Here is a 7,202-nt window from a genome sequence, read left to right on the forward strand (position 1 = left end):
AAAACTATCAAAATGTTCTCATTTTTTAAAGCAGGTAAAATTTTTCTGCAGTTGATTTATTTTATGTGGAGCTAGTGTTATGTCCATTTCCATTTCAAACTGATTAACAGACATCTTAATCAGGAGTCATTTGGTTGTAAGAAAAAATGCACTCAATTAGTTGAGGCAAAAAATGGGAATACAATTTATTATTTTTATCATCATCATCATCATCATCATCATCATCATCACCATCATCAGATATAAAAGCACCTCACAGGATCTAAGGCCTAAATATATAACCAGGCTTCTCCAAAACTAAGAAGTTGAAAGTCAATCAAAATACTCTCTCCATAGTTGGCATGTACTCCCATTTCTCTCTCAACAAATCTGTTTTCCTCTGTGTGTGGTTCCTTTCACATATGGTCAAATCTCACTGAAATGACATCTTCGGCAATTGAGTCTGAATAATCTCCCAGGTCCAACCCCTATAGCTAACTAACACAACCTCACTGTACTCCATTTCCAAAATTCCTGAGAGAATTTGAAAATCTCTATAATGATTCCCTTTGTATATCAATTATCTATTGCTATATGATAAAACACCCTAAATTTTATATATAAACAACAATTATTAATTGTTGTAATCCTTCATGATTCAGAGGGTTGATCAGGCTCAGCCAGACAGTTCTCACTAAGGTCTCTTATGTGGCAGATGGTGGCTGGGGCTGGAATCACCTTCAGGGTTTCTTTACTCACATGTCTGGCTGTTAATGCTAGTTTTTGGCTGGGATCTCAAAGCGGGTTATCAACTAGAACTCATGTGACCTGGGCTTCCTCACCACATGGCAGCTGGGTTCCAAGGGCAAGTATCTAGAGATAGGAAGAAAGAGAGGGAGTGGGCAAATGGAAGCTATTGAAAGAATGAGCCAGGCAAAAGCTATATCATCTCATGCTATGTAGCCTCAGAAGTCACATAGTGTACTCTTTGGGTTGAAGAGTCATAAAGTTATGCCTAGGTGGAAGGAAGGAAGGAAGGAAGGAAGGAAGGAAAGAAAGGAAAGAAAGAAAGGAAAGAAAGGAAAGAAAGGAAAGAAAGAAAGAAAGAAAGAAAGAAAGAAAGAAAGAAAGAAAGAAAGAAAGAAAGAAAGCAAGCAAGCAAGCAAGCAAGCAAGCAAGCAAGCAAGCATGTTGATGGAAGATATTGCTAAGGCCATCCTTAGAAAATGTAATCTGTCACACTTTGGGTCAAATGCCTATCCCTGGTCCCATAACTATGGTCAGGGAAACTTGTATCACATACTCCAAAAACAGCTTCAATCATCCACCCCCAGAATTATAGGCAGTTTTCAGAAAATAAAATGTAAGATGAACCCATACATTGAGCAGACTCTTTGCAGGGAGACATCCCTTAAGTATTCAGAAAGCATCCCACGAACAGAGAGCATTTGCTCATTAGTTCCAACATCAGGACTTGAGGGTACAGTAAACAAGACATGCTAACAGTAGAATCTGTGAAATTCCATTAAAATATTTCCTTACTACAGGGTGATGATTTTAAGATGTAGTGTTTTTTTTTTTTTTCTCTTTCCTTTTATCCCTACTCTTCTTTCTACCAGTCCAATAAACAACAATAACCCTCCATCTACTCTCCTCCTAGGGAAAAAAGAGACCAGAAAAAGAAGTCTTTATTCAACTTGACTTTCAAAATTTATTTTTGTCAAACTCACAAGCAAAAATTCTTTTATTATTGCAAGAGCCACATAACGGAAAGAGAGTGATTTCATTGATATTGAAAGCTGACCTGTGAGTATCAATGAGCCAAGCTTAATAAGAAACCACAGGGTAGACTGCATACAGGATGCGATGGAAGAGGACTTCCCCCCTGCTATATAGGACAGAGAAAAATGTCTTCTTGTGCTGAGAGAAGAAATTCAAGACAGGTATACATAGAGCAAGGCCCTCCCTCACCTTGTACCCCAGGTCCTCAGCCCCTAAGTGATACCCTTCAAAAGACAATGAGTGTTCTGGCTAGGAATCTGAATGATATCTCTGAAGACTGAGTTGTAACTTTTTACAGGAAAGGGTGTTGACTACATAAGAGGTTATTGAATAATAGAAGCAAAGTGTAATCTATATAAACCTCTAACAAAGTTTACTTCCCTAAGCTGGCCTTGAGATATCATTTTCTTTATTTCCATTATGCCCTTCTCATAGGTCAGCAAAGCTTCCAAAGATTCTGAGTTGGACTAGCCTTTGTTTTCACTATGTAGCTCTCAGACCCCTGGGGAGTTGTGTCACCAAGAGAAAGTAATTGTAGCAGTAAATTGAAATCATGTCCAAATACAGAAGAAGGAGAAAGAAGAAATACCAAATCCCAGACATCTCAATCTCTCTCTCAAACTGTCACTTCTCACCACAAAACCTTAGAAATATATGCAACAAGAAGAGAGAAAAGTAAAGAAGCATTTATGATTATCTAGGGTCATGTAGAATTTTAGTAAACTCAGCTAAAACTCATGGAGGAAGAATAAGAAAGTTAAAAGTTGGAGGAAGAATAAGAAAGAGGGAGAGATTCTTCTTAAGTCCAGGGCACGGCTCTTAATTCAAGTGTCCAGGCCTTATTAGACCTAGACAACTCCATTTCAAGGCATGCAAGATCTCACAGGACCAAAAGCCAAATGGAGAAAAAAAAGATAGCCTGGCTTTCTTTTAGAAAGAAAGCCCAGCCCAGTCTTGTTTATCCAAACCTGAGAGTAAGTATGCCTCACACATATGTGTTGGACTATGGTGATAGAGGGAAGATAGGAGAGCATAGTGTAGACAGCCAAGGTGAAATTGAGCCGGTTGGCCCCTCTCTCCACCAAAGAAGTCCCTGCCCTCTTGACTTCTCTGGATATGTGAAGAAATGGTGTCCCTGGGGTTCACTTTGGACTGGAATTTGGTCAATCCAAATAAAAGGTCCTCCTCTTTGATTTAGGATGGACTTAGAGGAGAGAGGTAGTTTAGAATGTTGCTGTGAGCTTCAGCTCCCTTGGAGGTCAGACATTTCCCTGTCTTCTTGCTAATTTAAGGGCTCAACTCAAGCCTATGGCCAACCAGTGGGCACTGCTGACCTTTCCTTGAGAGGAGAGCAATAAAGTGTCAGAGATCTCCCACAATCTTTGTCTACACTTTCATGGGTTGCCTTGCCAGGCCTGCCAGATCTCTTCTGATCCCCATTAGGACCAAGAAAGTGAGAGCTCACCCCTCACAACTACGGTGATTATGTCTTTTATTTTTTTTCCTAAAATCTGATGAAACAAGTCAAGCCAAGACAGTGAAAATTAGGTTGACCTCTAGGCCAACTAGCATTCTGTCTTGTATTTCTGCACAGAAACTAAGCTTAGCTCCAACTCCAAAGCTTATCAGAGAGGGCTGCACAACATGCACAGAAAAAAATCTAGCCCAAATAAAGTAGTACCTTCAATTTGAAATGCACAAAGTTCTGCCATCCTATAAGGTTTCACACAATAAACTTTGCTGTTCCCACTGATAAAGACAAAATCATTTTGCTTTCATATTTGCCAGGATGCTCATCAACAGGGGTAGGTCATCTATGTAGTCTATCACTGGTAACAATAAAACTCACTTGGGAGAAATCTCCTCACAAGGGACAAGAGGCAGCATTAGGAGAGTAGTAAGTACTTTAGCTCTGGAGCAAGAGCACTACTATCTAGAGACCCTATATTTACTCTTCGTGCTTCAGACAACTCATCTATAAAACAGGGATTACACCTGTGCTTAAATCATAGAGTTTTTGTGGGGGTGAAATAAGTTAATACATGTAAAGCCCTTAAAACAGTGCTTATCCCAGAGTAAGCTCTCAATAAATGTTATAAGAGATTGTGACTTAATATACTGGAGGTATATGTGTGTGTGGAGAAGAAGGAATTGACTATATAATTTCCTCTCTCAGAGTGATTGACTCTTTTGTTATATAGCAAGGACTGAATAAAGAGCCTCTGATTTTCTCATTTGAGTGGTCTTTGTTTATTTCCACATTAGTCACTGAGATCCGGGGTTGGTTGTTTCGGCAGATAGAAGTATTTACTTGAGAAAATATAGGTCCCAAACTCATTACAGACTCAGATATCTGGATGATTTCCTTTCTCCAAGGTAGAGTCTTATGAAGAGTAAGCGAGGGAGCACTTCTTCACAGAGCCTGGTTATCAAACTTGTCCTCACAAAGGACAGCATGCATCAGAATTACCTAGAAGTCTTCTGAAAACACATTTGCTGAAACCCACTCCCAGAGTTTCTGCTTTAGTAGATCTTGCATTTCTATCTCTTTCCCAGGATGTTGATGTTGCCTGCCCAGGAGCACACTTTGAGAAAGACTGGACCATCCCTAGAGCAAAGAACACCTAATCATTCCACCCCAGGGATGCTGGAGAGTTCTATGAGGTGGGAATCCAAAAAGGGACCCAACCCAGAGCTCTGGAGACCAGGTTCTTGTGTTTTGCTGAAGAAAATTCAAGGACATGACAAACAGCAAACAGGAAAGTGCAAATTTTATTATAGCAAAAGTACACACTTAAGAGAGAAGTGCGGTCAAGCCCAAAGAGAAAGCTGCCCCAAGGCTGAGGCTAACTATCCTGTCTACCTATCTTGATTTGTTTCTCATGCCTGGGATTCTCAGTCTAGGAGTCAAAACAGAGAGAAGGCTGAGTAAGGGATTAAAGAGAAATTATGGAGCCGTATTTGGGAGAGGTGGCGGAATGTCCCTAGGCTATCTATCCTGCCTCACCAGACTCTTACCAGGCTGGGTTCAATTGCAATCAAGAGCTGTTTACTTCAATCATGACCTCAGTAACTAACGGGATCCTAAGGAACAAAAGACAGTAGTGATTTAGTCTTAGGGTCTCTGAGACCTCTCCAGACTCATGTAAAAAGGAGTGTCTGAAGAAACAAAGAGAGAAAGAGAAGTAGAAGCAGACAAACAGATGCAGAAAGATGAAGTCAGAGAGGGAGAAAAAAACAGGAGGGAGGAAAGGGGAGGATGAGCAGGGAGAGCGAGAGAGAGAGAGAGAGAGAGAATGTGTGCACAAAAGAGAGGGAGATCTAGAATTAAAAGAGAATTAAAAGTGGGGGAAAATTCAGATATCCCATTGCCTTGGCCTTGTAGAAGGAAGGGCTTCCCAATAACCCAGCAGTTCACCTTGCCAACACACTGAAATCACCTGGAACTATTTTAAGACATCCCAAGGCTTGGTTCCAAGCCCCAGATACTGATTCAGTTATCCTGTGTATTTGATGAGAGTGTGGGAGCTACGTGTTGGTACTTTTAAATATCCTCAGGTGATTATAATGTGTGGCTGCACTTAAGAACCACAAGAATAGACAGCAGCATACCCCAGGTACACTCATCTCTAACACCTTGGAAATCTCCTTTTGGTAGACTATGTCCATTATATCCTGGAAGTAACTGGGCCCATCTGGTTCTGCTTCTGATAGAAAGAAGATTGTGGCTAAAAGAGGAAGAGAATGAAAAGGAACTGAGATCTTCCTCTTTTCTGGAGGCAAACAAGAAAAGTCAGAAAAGTCGTCTTTAAATATGAGAGAAAACAGCAATTAGAGAATCAAGGATCTTTTCTCAATCTCAGTTACTTTGAAGAACAACATTCTTTACAATGCAACTTTCTTACCCTAGCGCTCATCCTACACCCACGCATGTGACCAGCTCAGAAGTGAACATAATTTTTCAGATATTTGATAATACATATATTCATTCATTCATGCAGTCATTACTGAATATATATTTCACCAGAAGGGCTGGTTTCCGAGGCCCCTTAGATGTGTGATTTCCTCCAAAATCAAGAGGGCCGCGTCTAAGAACTAAAGTTAACATCAAGCCCTAAGAATTCTCACAATCACAAAAAGAGCTGAGAAGGTATGTTTTCTGCAGCTTTCCTTGTTCTGCCCACTGGTATCCTGGGGTGGAAAATGTACAGTTACACTCCATAGATTATTATAATTAAGTAGTGGGCAGAATTCGTTTTTTTTAAAATAGCTTCATCAACTCTTCATAGCATATTTTTGTAAGATAAGTATATGTGAAAAGCAAGCAAAGATTGTTATTGTTTAGCACATTTAATTAAGTAAGTATTTCTTTCATCCTTCTTGGAATTAAATATTGAATGGTGAATAAACACACAGAAATGTGCCCATATAAATTTCTGGTTTATTGCCTTAAATCAAAGAGGGTGAAAATCAAGAGCTAAGTCTGTGATCTGGAATCGTTACATGATAAACAGTGATTGAAGGTTTACTGTTCACGTTCCCTATAGAAACTGTTCCAGGAAGTATCCCTTTTATATTCTCTCTCAACTGTCTCCTTGATGGATTTCTTCCCCCTTACAAATAAACATCTTCATCTCTCCTTTTTCTTTATCTGCCACTTGCATCAGTGTGACTCTTGTTTAAAGAGGGACATAAAACACAGCTCAGACTGGCTTATTGAGGAGGGGATATCTTTACTCATATAAATGAAAAATCTAGTCTGAGGGCTGTACCTTAAACAATGTCATCAGGAACTGCTGTCTCTTCTCCATCTCTTTGATCCACTTCTATTGCCTTGGCTCCATTTTCAGATAGCCCTTCTCCCTCATGGTGCCAAGGTGGCCACATCAGCTCTGCCCTACATCTTCCTAGGTTCAAGTCCAAGAGAAATAGAAAGCCCTCATTTACCCCAATAGTCAAACCAAAGCTTTGGGTCTGACTACTGTTCCAATGGGATCACATGCCCATTACTACATTGGAGACTGTGGACAGGGGATGAATGATCTGTTTAGCTTAGGCCAAGTCACATACTTCATCCCTAGAGTTGTAATCAAGCTCTACCAGAAGTAACTGGACTAGGGATAGGGTGGACAGTGGTACAAGGGGTGGAGATAGCTCCTCCCCAAAACAGTGGTGAGCATTTAACAGAAGGGTGAATGGATGCCAGAGTAAAAACACAAAAGAATAAATAAAACTGATGGTTACCTTTCTGCTGACTTTTGAATAACAGAGAAGATGACTAGACTCAGAATGTAGACAGACTTGGGTCTGATTCTAGCATTGTCCTTTTCACATTTTATTATTATTAATAACAAGTCTGGATTGTGACTAGATGATTCCTTTTCTCTAAAAATAAGACTATATCCTATCCATCACTACAACCCCAAGGCATGTAGAATAAA

This window comes from Pteropus alecto, unplaced genomic scaffold, assembly GCF_000325575.1.
Source record: "Pteropus alecto unplaced genomic scaffold, ASM32557v1 scaffold398, whole genome shotgun sequence".
Taxonomy (NCBI): domain Eukaryota; kingdom Metazoa; phylum Chordata; class Mammalia; order Chiroptera; family Pteropodidae; genus Pteropus; species Pteropus alecto.